The sequence below is a fragment of the Camponotus floridanus genome, unplaced genomic scaffold, assembly GCF_003227725.1.
Source record: "Camponotus floridanus strain SB8 unplaced genomic scaffold, Cflo_v7.5 scaffold3, whole genome shotgun sequence".
Taxonomy (NCBI): Eukaryota; Metazoa; Arthropoda; class Insecta; order Hymenoptera; family Formicidae; genus Camponotus; species Camponotus floridanus.
This window is the reverse complement of record NW_020229436.1, coordinates 6,870,341-6,884,962: the sequence shown is the minus strand read 5'-3', so window position 1 is coordinate 6,884,962 and position 14,622 is coordinate 6,870,341. Positions and strand designations below refer to the sequence as shown.

At 35.9% G+C, this 14,622-nt stretch overlaps 1 pseudogene; it reads left to right on the top strand.

Annotated features, from left to right (window-relative positions):
• Nucleotides 1–1,535: 1,535 nt before the first annotated feature.
• On the top strand, nt 1,536–6,485 carry LOC112638427 (annotated as a pseudogene).
• The last annotated feature ends 8,137 nt before the right edge of the window (nt 6,486–14,622 follow it).

The window sequence follows — 14,622 nt, the reverse complement described above, 5'->3', positions numbered from 1 at the left end:
GTATGTTACAATAAATGTTGAAAATGTTCCCCATTTTTCTGAATACAAGTGGTGACACGTCGACGCATCGATTTACGTTCAAAAATGCTCTTAAAATAAAACCAAATGTAAATAAGCCTAATTAAACGATTGTCGTCATCTACAATAATTAATCCTAAATTTTTCCTTGTGTAAGTAATACAGCTAATAGTATTTTCAACATAATTCCTGAATTTCCACATTCATTTCCACACCTATGTCTATATAACATTTCTTCATCTTTCAGGTGTGAAGAATATCTCTTTAAATTTTTGACATACTTTTTTAGAACACCTTGTATAGCAGAATGTTTGTTAAAGTAACAGCATCATCCGTATGTATTGATAGTGCGTCAAAAGAAATTATCAGCAAACAGATAAAAATATTTGCATATGAAGTTTATAATTTTACACAACGTTACTTAAGTGTCAGTATAAAAGGATTCATCGCATTGCTAAAGTAGTGCCGGAGTCTTTTAGTAGTTAATACGAAAGTTTGTTTTTTTAGCAGTTAATATTTATTGTAAGTTTGTGAAGTAAATAGTAAGAGATATTTCTTAAACACTTTATTTATCTTCTTACTTATCCTTCAAATTGTTTTAATAATTCGTATTAATTTAATAAAATAAGGTTATTATCTTCTTTTTCTTTCGTACAAAGTTTGTAAAAGAACGAATTATATTATTTTATATAAATTATTGAATATATATATATATATATATATATATATATATAATAGTTATATGTTAATATATCGTGTGTCTATGTGTATGTGTGTAAGCTACAAAGTAAACTACTATAAAGTAAAGTAAAATTATATTTTTCCTTTATTCAAACATAATTTATAAATACATTCAACGCAATCTACTTATAATCATTATTTAAATTATTTAAATTATTGCTTAGTTAATAGAAAATGAGCAAAAATGGGCGAATTCTCTAATGAAAACAATTTTCCTCTTTGTGCATTATTGATATTATCGAAATGACAATTTTAAAAAAAGATTTTAAACGAAAATCGAAATGACAATTTTAAAAAAAGATTTTAAACAAAAATTAAATTGATCATTTAAATATTTTGAATCTCAAATCAACTTTTCTTACAGAATGTTTGCTCAATCGTTTCTGAGATAGATACTATTTATTTGGACTTTCAAATCACATTGCTGATAATGTATCGTTCTCAAAAGATGAAAGTTTATTTTGATTAATTAATTAACGTTCTTGAATTAAGAGAATAATTATAAATATTTATAGATCTTAAATTTATATTGTTAGTTTGTGGAAATTTATTTTACTAATAATAAACATTAATTTTAGCTAACTCTTTCACAAGATTTGCGATTTATATTTAAATATTAAATAAATTCATCACACACACACACACACACACACACACACACACACACACACACACACACACACAGCTTTCTGTAGCTATTAGTAAAAAATAAATTAATACATTTTATTTTATTTAACATATTTAGGATATCAAGGTATATATCTTAGTTTTAATAAAGCAAATATATATATATATATATTTACTTCGTGACCTACGATTTAAGAAACCAGAGGAATGGGATGCTGAAGAAAATTGAATTTCGACGATTAATTACATCAAGGAATAATGTTCATTATTTTACTGCTATTATCGATTCTTACTTTATTATTGTCGAATTATTACGTGCATCATACAAGAAATGGACGACTTTTTAATCTGATACCAGGACCACCGGGTTTTCTGATTATTGGCAATTTACTTGATATTCTTGTTTCACTAGGTAAGGAAAAATTTTTAATGTATTTTCTTTAATTGGTATATGATATGTTATATATATTTAAGCAAAAATTAAATTCGTAAATTTTCTGCTTTGAAATATATGCCTATCAACAATATTGATTGTTTCTCAAATAATTATTCAAGTTTATCAGTATTTTTCTTTGCAATAATATTTATTTTCTTAATTATCATTAACTTATTTTAATGTGTGTTTGATGTAATTTATTTTTATTTGATATATTGATACAATGATATTCAAAAATAATGAAAAAACCAATTTCATTAAAAATTGTTGTGTTCACATTTATAATATATATATATATATATATATATATATATATATATATTTTTTTTTTTTTTTTTTTTTTTTTTTTTCAGAGGAACTATGGAAGTACCTTCATTCCACATTTGACAAGTATTATCCCATTACAAGACTCTGGACTTTATTTTACTTTCTCATATCTATTCGTCATCCAGATGATCTCGAGGTAATAAAACACAAAAATTTAATTCCTTTTAGAAATTATAATTTAGCTAGATTTAGAAATCTTGCGTTACATATAAAAATATTTTCGCACGTAAAAAGTGTTTTTTAAGAAAATAAAAAGAAAAATCGAAAATAATAATAATTTGAGATTGTTATTAGATTTATTAGATTACTTGTGCGTGAAAGATTAAAGTGTAATGATCCGAGATTAAATGATTATAAACTGATTTTGTTTATAATAAACTGATTAATATCTATTATCAGTTTTAATTTATTGTGATTTTAGACAATAATGAGTAGCACTAAACACATCGAGAAAAGTTCTATATATGAGATATTACATCCTTGGTTTAGCACAGGTCTTCTCACCAGCACAGGTAATGTCATTACATTACACTAAGCGCATATATATTTTATTAGTACAGCCTGATATTATCTATTTTAATTATGCAGAGAATCAAATAAAATTTAATGATATGAAATAAAATAAATGAATAAATTTGAAATAATTAATATTACCTAAATATTTGATATCAATTTAAGAAACTTAAAACAAAAATATATTATTTATATTTGAATTATCATTTATATATCAATTAGATGTTATCTTGTTGTTTCTTTTAGGCACCAAATGGCAATTGCGGCGAAAGATATTAACACCTGCATTCCATTTCAATATACTGAATCAGTTTATTGATATCTTGAGCAAGGAAAGCGCTCGTATGATAAAGTCTTTGAAGGAAGAAGAAGGAGCAATTGTGAAAGATTTAATACCATTTATTGGTGGACATACGCTGAATGTGATATGTGGTACAGTTTCTGTAAAGTTCTTATTGTTCTCTGTTTATAACTATGTATGAACGTTTTGTTTTAAATAATCATAACTTAGAAAAGAAAAACAATTTGTCGCTATGTAAAATATCAATGCTGAAGCAAAGATCGATAGTATATTTGATTTTTATACTACAGTACTTTTCGGCTGTGATTTTGCCTTTACGTAATAAATTCATTTATAGAAACTGCCATGGGTATCTCCCTGCATGATCTCGGAGCATTTCAACAACAGTATCGAGAGGCAGTTTATCAAATGACTGAATTGGTTGTTTATAGGTAATTTACATAATCAGATATGGTGAATACAGTGAATTATTATTATATATCTACAATCCTTTAAATTGTAACATATAGTTATATTCTGTAAGAGATAGATTAATTATTGAATAGTCACAAAAATAGATAAAAATAATTGAATAAGTTATTTAATTAGCAATTAGCAACATTAAAACATATTGCATGCACTCAATTAAATATTTTATTTTAAAGTAAAAATTATTTGCTTTTATACTATTAAGAATATTGAAAATATTAAAGTATTAAAATAAATAAATTGTGCATTGAAGTCTAAAGATAAGTTATCTTTGATTAAGAAATCTATAATTATAAAAAAATACAATATCTTTAGAAAATTTTATTTTTAGAAATTTTTAATATATAATTATATATCTTGCAATATTATATATAATTACTTAAAATTTATATCGTAAATTTACGGAGACTTTAAAAATGAGACTTTTAAGAAAATTATACTTGAGACTTTTGCAAAATTACATTATTATTGAAATTACTTAATCTTATTTAATTACGATTTAGATTAGTGAGGCCTTGGCTGTATAATAATCTTTTATTCGCATTGTCTCCACAAGGAAGGAGACAAAAAAAGATCCTGAAGATATTACATGGATTTACGGAAAAAGTGCGTCACAAATCATTTTACTTAAAATTTTCTGTATTCTCTTCTTTTATATGAACGTATAATAGATTTTATAATTTTCATACAGCAAAATATTATACTGTTATATTATGAATATTAATAACATAAACATATGGTAATAGTATAATATATTATTTAATACAATTTATTAAAAAATTTAATATGATTGTCATTTATGCTATTTATCTAGATCATCGCAGAAAGGAAACTTTACCACGAACGCACTAATGATCGATATTTGAAAAATTTTGAAAAAGAGGAGACTGATGATGCAGAAGTATTCGGAAGTACGTAAGATAAGAGATTTTATTTTAAATTTCATCGCGTATTACAATGTTATAAATCGTACTTTTATTTATATTAAACACATATCATATATAATCACACGTAATAGTGCAATATATGTCTGTCGTAAAATTGTTCGTTATTTATAAGTTTGAATTTTAAACGAGAACGATGAAATTTAGTTAAAATGCAATATGCAGAAATGAAAATGACACTAACATATTCATGCTTTCTAGTCAGCAAAAAACGACTAGCCATGTTGGACCTCTTAATAGCTGCATCTCGAGAAGGATCTTTGACTGATTTGGATATTAGAGAGGAAGTTGATACTTTTATGTTTGAAGTATGTTTTTGTAATTTTTCTTTTTCTAATTTTCTCATAGATTATATATTTAAGCATATAATGTGACATGTAATTACAGGGTCACGATACTACAGCGATAGGAATAACGTTTGCTTTGTTATTATTAGCTGAACACAAAGATATCCAGGTACCGTTTTGTCAATATATATTATTTATATTGTTGATTTTTATTCAAATTAATAGATGTTTAGCTTTTGTTATTTTGTTATGTCTATATATGTACATATAGATATTGAAAAAATTAAAATATTTTTAAAATAAATATAAAAAATTTATTAAAATATACTAAAAATTTATTTCTACTTGGAGATCATAATATTATAAATATTCTAATTATTATCATTAACATAGGAACGTGTGAGGATTGAAGTAAATACCGTGATGCAAGAGAACGAAGAAAAAATTACTATGAAATCGTTGCAAAATTTACCATATTTAGACAGATGTTTAAAAGAAGCGCTACGTTTATATCCCAGCGTACATTTTATATCACGATATACTGCGGAAGATGTAAAACTACGTGAGTAATTAATTACTTTCTTGCTACATATATCTTCGAATATTGTATATTATCACATTACATGTTATCGAAAATATACTGAAATGATCAAATTCGAAATATAATATCAAAATTTAATTATTAAACGTTTTGTTTAAAATTATGGCTTTTAATCCGGAGATAAACATTGCACATATCGATAAGAGAATGAGTGATATTTTGTAATTTCTTCAAGCATTCAAGCAACTAATAATTATTTGAACATAGAATGAATGGCGGTTTTATTTACAGTTAAAGCCTATAGATAACCTTCAAAACCAAACCAAAAAAACATTATTATTGACAAGAAACATTATTTATTCCTACAATTCTGTAACTTTAGAAATCAAAGTCTCTTGAGCAATGCGTTTGCGTGCACATTTTCTGAGGAAATTTTTTTTGTTTCAGATCTTAGAATTATATTTCCAGTTTGACCATTTAACTCACAATCCTGTATACATATTTAATTTTATCTTTAACATTTTATTTATCTTCAAGATTTTAAAGATAAACGTGTTATGTACATTTTTATATTTTTCAAAAGAATTTTTATTTTTGTATAAATTATATTGAATTTTATACATTTCCTTCAGAGTCATATGCAGTGCCTGCTGGAACGCGTATACATCTTAATATCTACGGAGTTCACAGAGATCCTAATTTCTGGCCAAATCCGGAAGTGTTCGATCCGGATAGATTTTTGCCCGACAGAATTCAGAATCGTCATCCTTATTCCTATCTACCGTTCAGCGCAGGGCCGCGGAATTGCATAGGTAAATTACTCGCGATTTTTGTTTCTTCAATTTTTTCTTCATAATATACATAATATAACTGATAGTTTCTTCACAACTTTTTCTTCATATTGATATATTTATAATTGCAGGTCAACGATTCGCTATGTTGGAGATGAAAGCTATAATAAGCTCCACTTGTACATAATTTCTATTTGGAGCCTGTCGATTACTTAAAAGACGTTCAAATGAAAGCCAACATAATACTTCGTCCTTCTTATCCGGTTCATATAAAATTCGTCCCAATTAGATGCTAATTGTTAGATTGAGCAATGTATAATCTCTCTCTACACTATGTAATCTACGTTCTAAATTCTAGTTTCGTTTCTTTTATACTTTCTTACTTCATGACTCTACTCGAACAGTTACTTGATATTAAAAGTTGCAGCTCAATGAATCTGTGGTAATACTTATTTCGTCCACCCCTTATCCTCGCTACTCTAACATCATCAGGTTATGGGCCCAGGGTTGCGCGTGTGAAGAAGGAATTTAGTCGCGGAATGAACTTCGTAAGTCACGAGTCGGAAAAGTTTTGAGAAACAACGCGTGTGCGAAAGTGCGACAAAAATGGCGGACGATGAAAAGTACAAAGTGCCACTCTTTGATGGAAGCAACTACAGTAACTGGAAGTTTCGTATGCAGATTCTACTTGAGGAACATGATCTCTTTGATCTAATCGGTGAAGAGCTTAATACATTAATAGCAAGGCTACCGGCGGCAACCGCAGCCGCTCAAACTCCTATCTTGAAAAGAAATGACAAAAAATGTAAGTCGCTTATTACTCAACGTATCTCAGATAGTCATCTCGAGTACGTGAAGGAGAAAGATACAGCGTATGATATGTGGAAGGCTCTTTCGGATAGTTTCGAGCGTACAGGCGTCTCGAGCCAACTTCGTCTTAGAAAAATACTCTTGACCATGCGGTACGCGTCAACGGAATCCATGGCATCTCATTTTTTGAAGTTCGACAAGCTCGTTCGGGAGTTGAAATCGACCGGTGCTAAGATAGAAGAAATTGATATCGTATGCCATCTATTGTTAACGATGCCCGAAGAGTATGATATGGTCGTAACAGCCCTCGAAACAATGTCAAGTGGACAGTTAACTCTTAGCTTCGTCAAAACAAGGTTATTGGATGAAGAAGCGAAGCGAGGTGGCAGCACAGATTTAGTAAGTGGAAGCTCGTCTACCGTGTTCTCAGCTACGACGAATAAGCGCCACGGAAATCGGAACGCAAACTCAACCGGAAATCGGAACGCGAACTCAACCGGAAATCGAAACGCGAACAATAAACGGAATGTTAATTCGAACGGGAATAGCGCGGGAACGAGACGTAATCGGTTTGACTATAGATGTCACCACTGCGGCATAGTTGGACACAAACGGTCCGAGTGTCGGAAATTGAAAAACGAAGATAAGAATTCGGAAACGGCGAATGCCGCGGTTGATGATAACTGTAACAAAAATCAAAAAGCCTTTGTGTTTTTCTCAAATGGAAGTGACAGTAGTGTGTCAAACGTAAATTTTGTTTTAGATTCCGGATCTACTGAGCATTTGTCAACGGAAAAGACAAAATTAATTAACGTGCGGAAATTAACTACGCCGATAAATATACGCGTTGCAAAGTCGGGTCACGTGCTGACTGCAAATAAAATCGGAGACTTAAGAGTGCGCGCGCGAGTAAACGGGAAAACTAGTGACATTGTAATAACTGGAATCTTATCGGTAGCGGGACTCGAATGTAATCTTCTCTCAGTTCGTAAACTTGAAATGAATGGTTTTTCAGTAATTTTTGAAGACGGTAAAGGAATCATTAAGAAAGGGGACAAAGTCGCCGCAATCGCGCGTCGTCAAGACAAGCTGTATGAACTATGTGTTGAAAGCGTAACGGAAACCGCGAATGTCTGCAATGTCAGTGAAACAACACAACTGTGGCATCGTCGCTTAGGACATCTGAGCAGCTCCGGATTGAAGAAACTTGTGAGCATGGCAGACGGAATAGATGTGAAAGAATTGGAGACTTCATTGGAGCTCTGCGAAACCTGTGTGGAGGGCAAGCAGACTCGCCTCCCTCACCAATCTCACCGCATCAGAGCAAAGCGACCTCTCGAGCTGGTTCATAGCGACCTTTGTGGTCCAATGGACGTTACATCCTTTGATGGAAAAAGATATTTGCTTACTTTTATTGATGACTTCACTCATTTTACTGTGGCATATACATTGAAAGCCAAATCAGAAGTGCTCAAACATTTTAAAATGTTCCAATCATTGACAGAAGCTCATTTTAATTTCAAAGTAAGCAGATTCAGGTGTGACAATGGAAGGGAATACCTCTCGACTGAAATTCGTCAACATTTCGAGGACTGCGGAATACAATTCGAACTCACGATTCCCTATACGCCACAACAGAACGGAGTAGCGGAAAGAATGAACCGAACAATAATCGAAAAGGCGCGTTGTATGATTTTGAATTCAAAAATGAGTAAGATTTTTTGGTCCGAGGCTGTAATAGCGGCTGTTTACTTAATCAATCGATGCCCAACGAACGCTGTGAAAGGCAAGCTGCCAGCAGAACTCTGGTATGGAGAAAAACCCAATCTTCGGAAACTGAGGGTTTTTGGATGCGTTGCACATCTTCACATTCCAAAGGAACTGATCAACGGAAAATTCGAATCACGTTCAAAACGCTGCAGACTAATGGGTTATTGTGCGAACGGATATCGACTGTGGTGTCCGGAAAGTAGCAAAATATTATTAGGTCGAGACGTTATTTTTAACGAGTCAAAGTTTACCTCCGAGTCTGAAGATTTTTATGATGATTTTAGTCTACAGAAGTCTACAGAAGAAACAGTAAGGAATCAAGAGTCTCCCAATTCAGGCGGAGAACAAGATATCCCGAGTGATGAAGAATCCGAATACTTCGATAATGCTGATGAAGCAAGGATTTTGAGGAAGAGCTCACGACAGAGAAACAAGCCAAAGTATTTAAATGACTACACTGTCTTGGCTTTAAGCGCAGAATCCTTTGTCGAAGATATTCCACAACATTTTGACGACATACAAGGACGAGATGATGAAAGGCAGTGGATGGATGCGATAAATGAAGAAATTACATCTCTTGTCGAAAACAAAACCTGGGACTTAATACCATTGCCTCCTGAAAGAAAGATCATCGATAACAGATGGGTTTTCAAGATAAAAAGGGATAAAGACGGAAATATCGACAAATACAAGGCACGTCTGGTAGTGAAAGGATGCTCTCAACGAAGAGGCCTGGATTACGAAGAAACATATGCGCCAGTTGCGCGTCTCACTACGGTGCGAACCCTTCTATCGATAGTCAACCAACTCAGGCTAAAAACTAGACAGCTAGACGTTAAAAATGCTTTTCTACACGGAACTATTGATGAAGAAATATACATGAAATTACCTCAAGGATTCACCCAAGGTAATGGCCTCGTATGTAAGTTGAATCGTTCCTTATACGGACTGAAACAAGCTCCACGAGCATGGAATGCTCGATTCAACGAGTTCATCTTGACCCTAGGATTCAAAAGATCAGAACGAGATCACTGTCTCTATGTAGCAACATCCCAAAGATGTCGGCTGTATCTACTGCTTTATGTCGATGATATTATCATTGCAGGCCAAGATGAAATCCAGATTCAAGAGATTGTTAATGCTCTTAAAAATGAATTCGCTATGACGGACATTGGCGAAATTGAAAGTTTCCTCGGAATAAAAATCGAGCAAACATCAAGAGGCCTATTTTTGAGCCAGAGAGCATATATGGAAAAAATGCTCACTCGCTTTGGAATGACGGAGTGCAAGTCTTCCAAATCACCCATGGAAGCAAATCCTGAAAAACAAGAAAACGATGACGGAGAAGTCATAAATGAGATAAAACCATACAGAGAGCTCGTTGGATGTCTGATGTTTCTTATGCTCAACACACGTCCTGACATAAGTGTTACTGTAAACTATTACAGTCGTTTCCAGAACAATGCGAAATTAACTCATTGGAAAGGCCTTAAACGAGTTCTTCGATATATTAGAGGCACTCTCGACTATGGACTGCTGTTCAAACGAGGCTTAGATCCAGGAACACCACTCCAAGTCTACGTAGATGCAAATTGGGCTACAGACAACGATCGCAAGTCAACTACTGGCTTTCTACTTCAGGTCTTCGGCTCTACGGTAGCTTGGTCAACGAAAAAGCAAACTGGAATCACCCTCTCGTCTACTGAAGCAGAATATGTTGCTTTGGCAACAGCTTTGACGGAAGCAATATGGCTAAAAGGACTTTTAGAGGACTTTAATGTGAATAGTGCCTATCCCATTGCAGTGTTTGAGGACAATCAATCTGTGATTCATCTGTTAAGCCGATGGGAACATCGTAGATTAAAACATGTTGATGTTAAATACAATTTTGTTAGAAACATGTACCAAAGCAAAGAAATCAACGTGCATTACGTAAATACCAAAGAGCAAACTGCCGATATACTTACAAAAAGTCTCACAGGAGACCAATTTGTTAAGCTTCGTTCTTATATTGGTGTTTGCAAAAATTAAGCTATATTTACATTTATGTTACGGCTCATACATTGAGGCGGAGTGTTAGATTGAGCAATGTATAATCTCTCTCTACACTATGTAATCTACGTTCTAAATTCTAGTTTCGTTTCTTTTATACTTTCTTACTTCATGACTCTACTCGAACAGTTACTTGATATTAAAAGTTGCAGCTCAATGAATCTGTGGTAATACTTATTTCGTCCACCCCTTATCCTCGCTACTCTAACATCATCACTAATGATTGTTTAGAACGGGCACAGATGTCGCAAAAATGTAAAAAGTTGATAACTTGTAAGAAAAGGAAAAAAATATTATTACTGTAGGATCGCGAAACTAGAATACGGAATTAACTGGCGGACAAAACTTTATTCGTAATCGAATTACACACGAAAAAAAGATCGCGACCGTTTTTTTGCTCTTCTTCCTCTTCTTCTTTTTTTTTAAGATGCTCTCTTTTTCGCTATCCCCTCTACTCCTCTCTCGACTCTCTCAGTGTCGCCAACTGTGGGAGATTCCTCGTTCCCACACTCGGCCATTCGACAAACGGCATCGGCCCTGATGCCGTCGGACACTTGGATGTGATTCTCCGTATCATCGTCCGTCGGTCCGTCAAAATCGAAATTTACCCCATGATGTTTCGGCCACAGCTTCATATGGTCGACTGAGGTACTCGTACGGTTGGGTCCTTCACATTCGCCTAGTTTTTCGACGATATACCTGTCGTTCCGCAGTTCGGTAATTACTTTGTAAGGCCCCAAAAACTTTGGTCGAACTTTGAGTCCGGGCCCCAACTGCGTCCGTTGAATAGCTACAACGTCTCCTACTCGATTCCTGGAGGGCCTCTTACGCCGGCGGTTATACGTCTTTCGATTTTCTTCTTGGATCTTCAAGATGCTCTCTTTGGTCTTACGTCGAAGTTCTGACCTTTCTTGGTGGAAAGTCTCAATCGTTACTTCTTTAAGGAGTTCTCGTAATTTTAGGTCGTCTTTCAGTCGCATGTTTTGTCCGATCAACAATTCGAACGGCGTCATACCAACGCTACGACTATATGAAGAATTGATCGCTTGTTGTACTCTGTTCAGATGTTTGAACCATTCCGCTGGGTTCTGTAGGGACAACTTAGTAAGTATAGAAATAATAGAACGATTGGTCCTCTCCACTTGACCATTGGCACGTGGCACACCGGTTGTTATCATTGCGTGCTCTATATCTTCTGCTTCGCAATAGTCGCGGAATGCATGTGAACTGAACGCTGTCCCTCGGTCCGTTATAATTCGGCGTGGATTTCCAAAAATCACCGCCTGTTTGCTTAATCGTGTAATTACTTCGCCCGTCGTCGTCGATTTGGTTGGATACAACCAAACGAACTTGGTGAACGCATCTATTACCACCAGGATGTGATTATAACCTTTCTTGGTCGATGGTATCGGACCCAAATGATCCAGATGATATGTCTCCAGTGGCCTATCTTCCTTGGGCAGGGGTCGCAGGAAACCCTCGGCTTTGCCTTGCTTTCTCTCCGCTAATAGACAATGAATACAGTTGTTCACAATCTGCTGCACTCTCGCACGTAGATCCGGGAACCAGTATTCCGCTCGTATTTGATATTCCGTGTTCCGCCATCCGAAATGACTCCGCTCATGTACCTGCAAAATTACTTCTGATTGCATAGATCTAGGTACGACTAAAAGAAGATCACCGCCGATTCGTTTGTAGAGTACTCCGTTCGACAGAACATATTCTTGATCGCCGTGATCTCTCATAGACTTTATGATTCGTTGCACGTCAGGATCCTCCGTTTGCGCATGTTTAACCTGGGCCGTCAGTGCGTCTTCAGTTTCCCGAAGCAGGAGACATTCAACGGGATTGCGACTGAGTGCGTCTGCATGTCGCATCAGAGTGCCGGAACGATGTTCTACCGAGTAATCGAATTCCTCTAGTTGTAGAGCCCAATGCGCTACCCTTGGGCAAGCGTCTTTTTTTGACATCGTTTGTACGAACGCCTTGCAATTCGTAACGATTCGGAAAGGAATGCTCAACAGATATATCCGGAATTTGCGTAAGGCCTTGATTATGGCGAGGACCTCCAATTCAAAGCTGCTATATCTTTCCTCGGCCCCTATAGTTTTCCAGCTTGCGTAATACACTGGGTGTAGTTGATTGTCCTTACTGCTTCTCTGTAACAAAATGGCTCCGAGGCCAAATCGGGACGCGTCAGTGTGAAGTTCCGTATCGGCGCCTACCTTATACAGCTTCAGCACAGGACTTGTTGTCAACGCCGTCTTTAGTTGATTGAATGCTCTTCTTTGGTCATCTTGGAATGCAAACTTCGCTTCCATTTTTAGTAACTGTGATAGCGGTCGGGCCGTAAGCGCATACTGTGGGATAAATTTGCGGAAATACCCCGTTAGCCCTAAAAAACTCTGCACCGCCTTTATTGAGGTAGGTTCCGGAAATCGTGCCACCGCCGACACTTTCCTTTCCGATGGTTTGACGGTTCCCGCTTCCACAATGTGTCCTAAGTACTCGACTCGGGCCGTCAACAGACTACACTTCCTCCAGTTGATTTTCAATCCATAGTCGCGTGCCGTGTTGAGGACTTCCTCTAGTTTCTGCAGGCCATCCTTTTCTCCTTCGGCTGGAATAATCAAGTCGTCTAGGTAGGTTAATACTGTACCTTTCGCTATCAATTCTTGGAAAACCGCCTTAATATGTCGTTGGAACACCGCTGGAGAGTTGCTCAGTCCGAAAGGCACCATCAGAAATTCGAACTGTCCGTCCGGTGTGATAAAGGCCGTGTAGTGGATACTTGGTTCATCTATTGGTACGTGGAAAAACCCGTCCTTCAAATCTAAAGTGCAGAACACTTTAGCTTTCGCCAGCCTGTCCAACTGATCTTCCACCAATGGTAAAGGATACCTGTCCCGGACTATCTTCCGATTCAAACGTCGATAATCAACGCATAATCTTGGCTCTCCGTTTTTCTTCTTCACTAGCACAATGGGACTAGCGTATTCCGAATGACTGGGGCGGGCTATTCCCTTACTGATCCACTCGTTGACGATTCTACTTACTACGCTCCGTTGCTCCGCCGATAACCTTCGTGGGTTTTGATGAACAGGTACTTCATCCTTCAGAATCAGATGCATTTTTATGCCACTATCCTTCACTTTCTGGGGATGATAGCTTTGTACCAGCTCCTGCACATGCTCCCTCACTTGGGCACTCTTTACATGGTTGAGAATAATTTCACCTTTCGATCTTTCGTCTTCTTCGTCTTGAATGTCGATGCATAGGACTTCCGTCCACGTTGCTTCGTCCTTCGTTGTGTCGGTAGAGGCTTCCGGCCCCTTGTCGAGGAATTCCGTCAATGTTGCTTTCTGCTTGCGTATATGAATTTCCGCGAAATCAGATAATTCGCCACCTAAGAGACAGTCGTGCGTCATGAAGTGATCGGGCACCACATCAATATCCAGTGTAAGGGTGAGACCATCTATCGTTACGTATGCCGTAAACCTTCCTAACGTGCTGTGGCCCGTGGCACCCATACCGTCGAACTTTACCGTTGTAGGTCGGATTGGTGGAGCACCGAGTAGTACATAGAAGCTTGATCGCATTAAGTGTAAGTCACTACCGGAATCGATTATTGCCGTAACATCTTTGTTTAGAATCTTCACGTCCTTGTATATCTTCTTATCGCCGTGCGAGCATACTGCATCGACCCTCTTGGTTATGCCACCTTTGTCTTGTAAATCCGATCCCTTAGGGCATTTCGCCGCGATATGGCCGAATTCACCACAAGAATAGCACTTCGATCCTTTCGCCTTATGTGGACACTCCTTGCCCAGATGTTTGCTATCGCCACAGTTATAGCATTTTTTGGGGTTAGAAGCCGTTGTCGTTCGATTGGCGTTACCGGCTGGCTTATCCTTGCCCGCCGCCTGCGGTCGATGTTTTGCCTTATTCCTATTGGTTCGTTGTGCCTCGTATTGTATAAACCTCTGCCGCAATTCC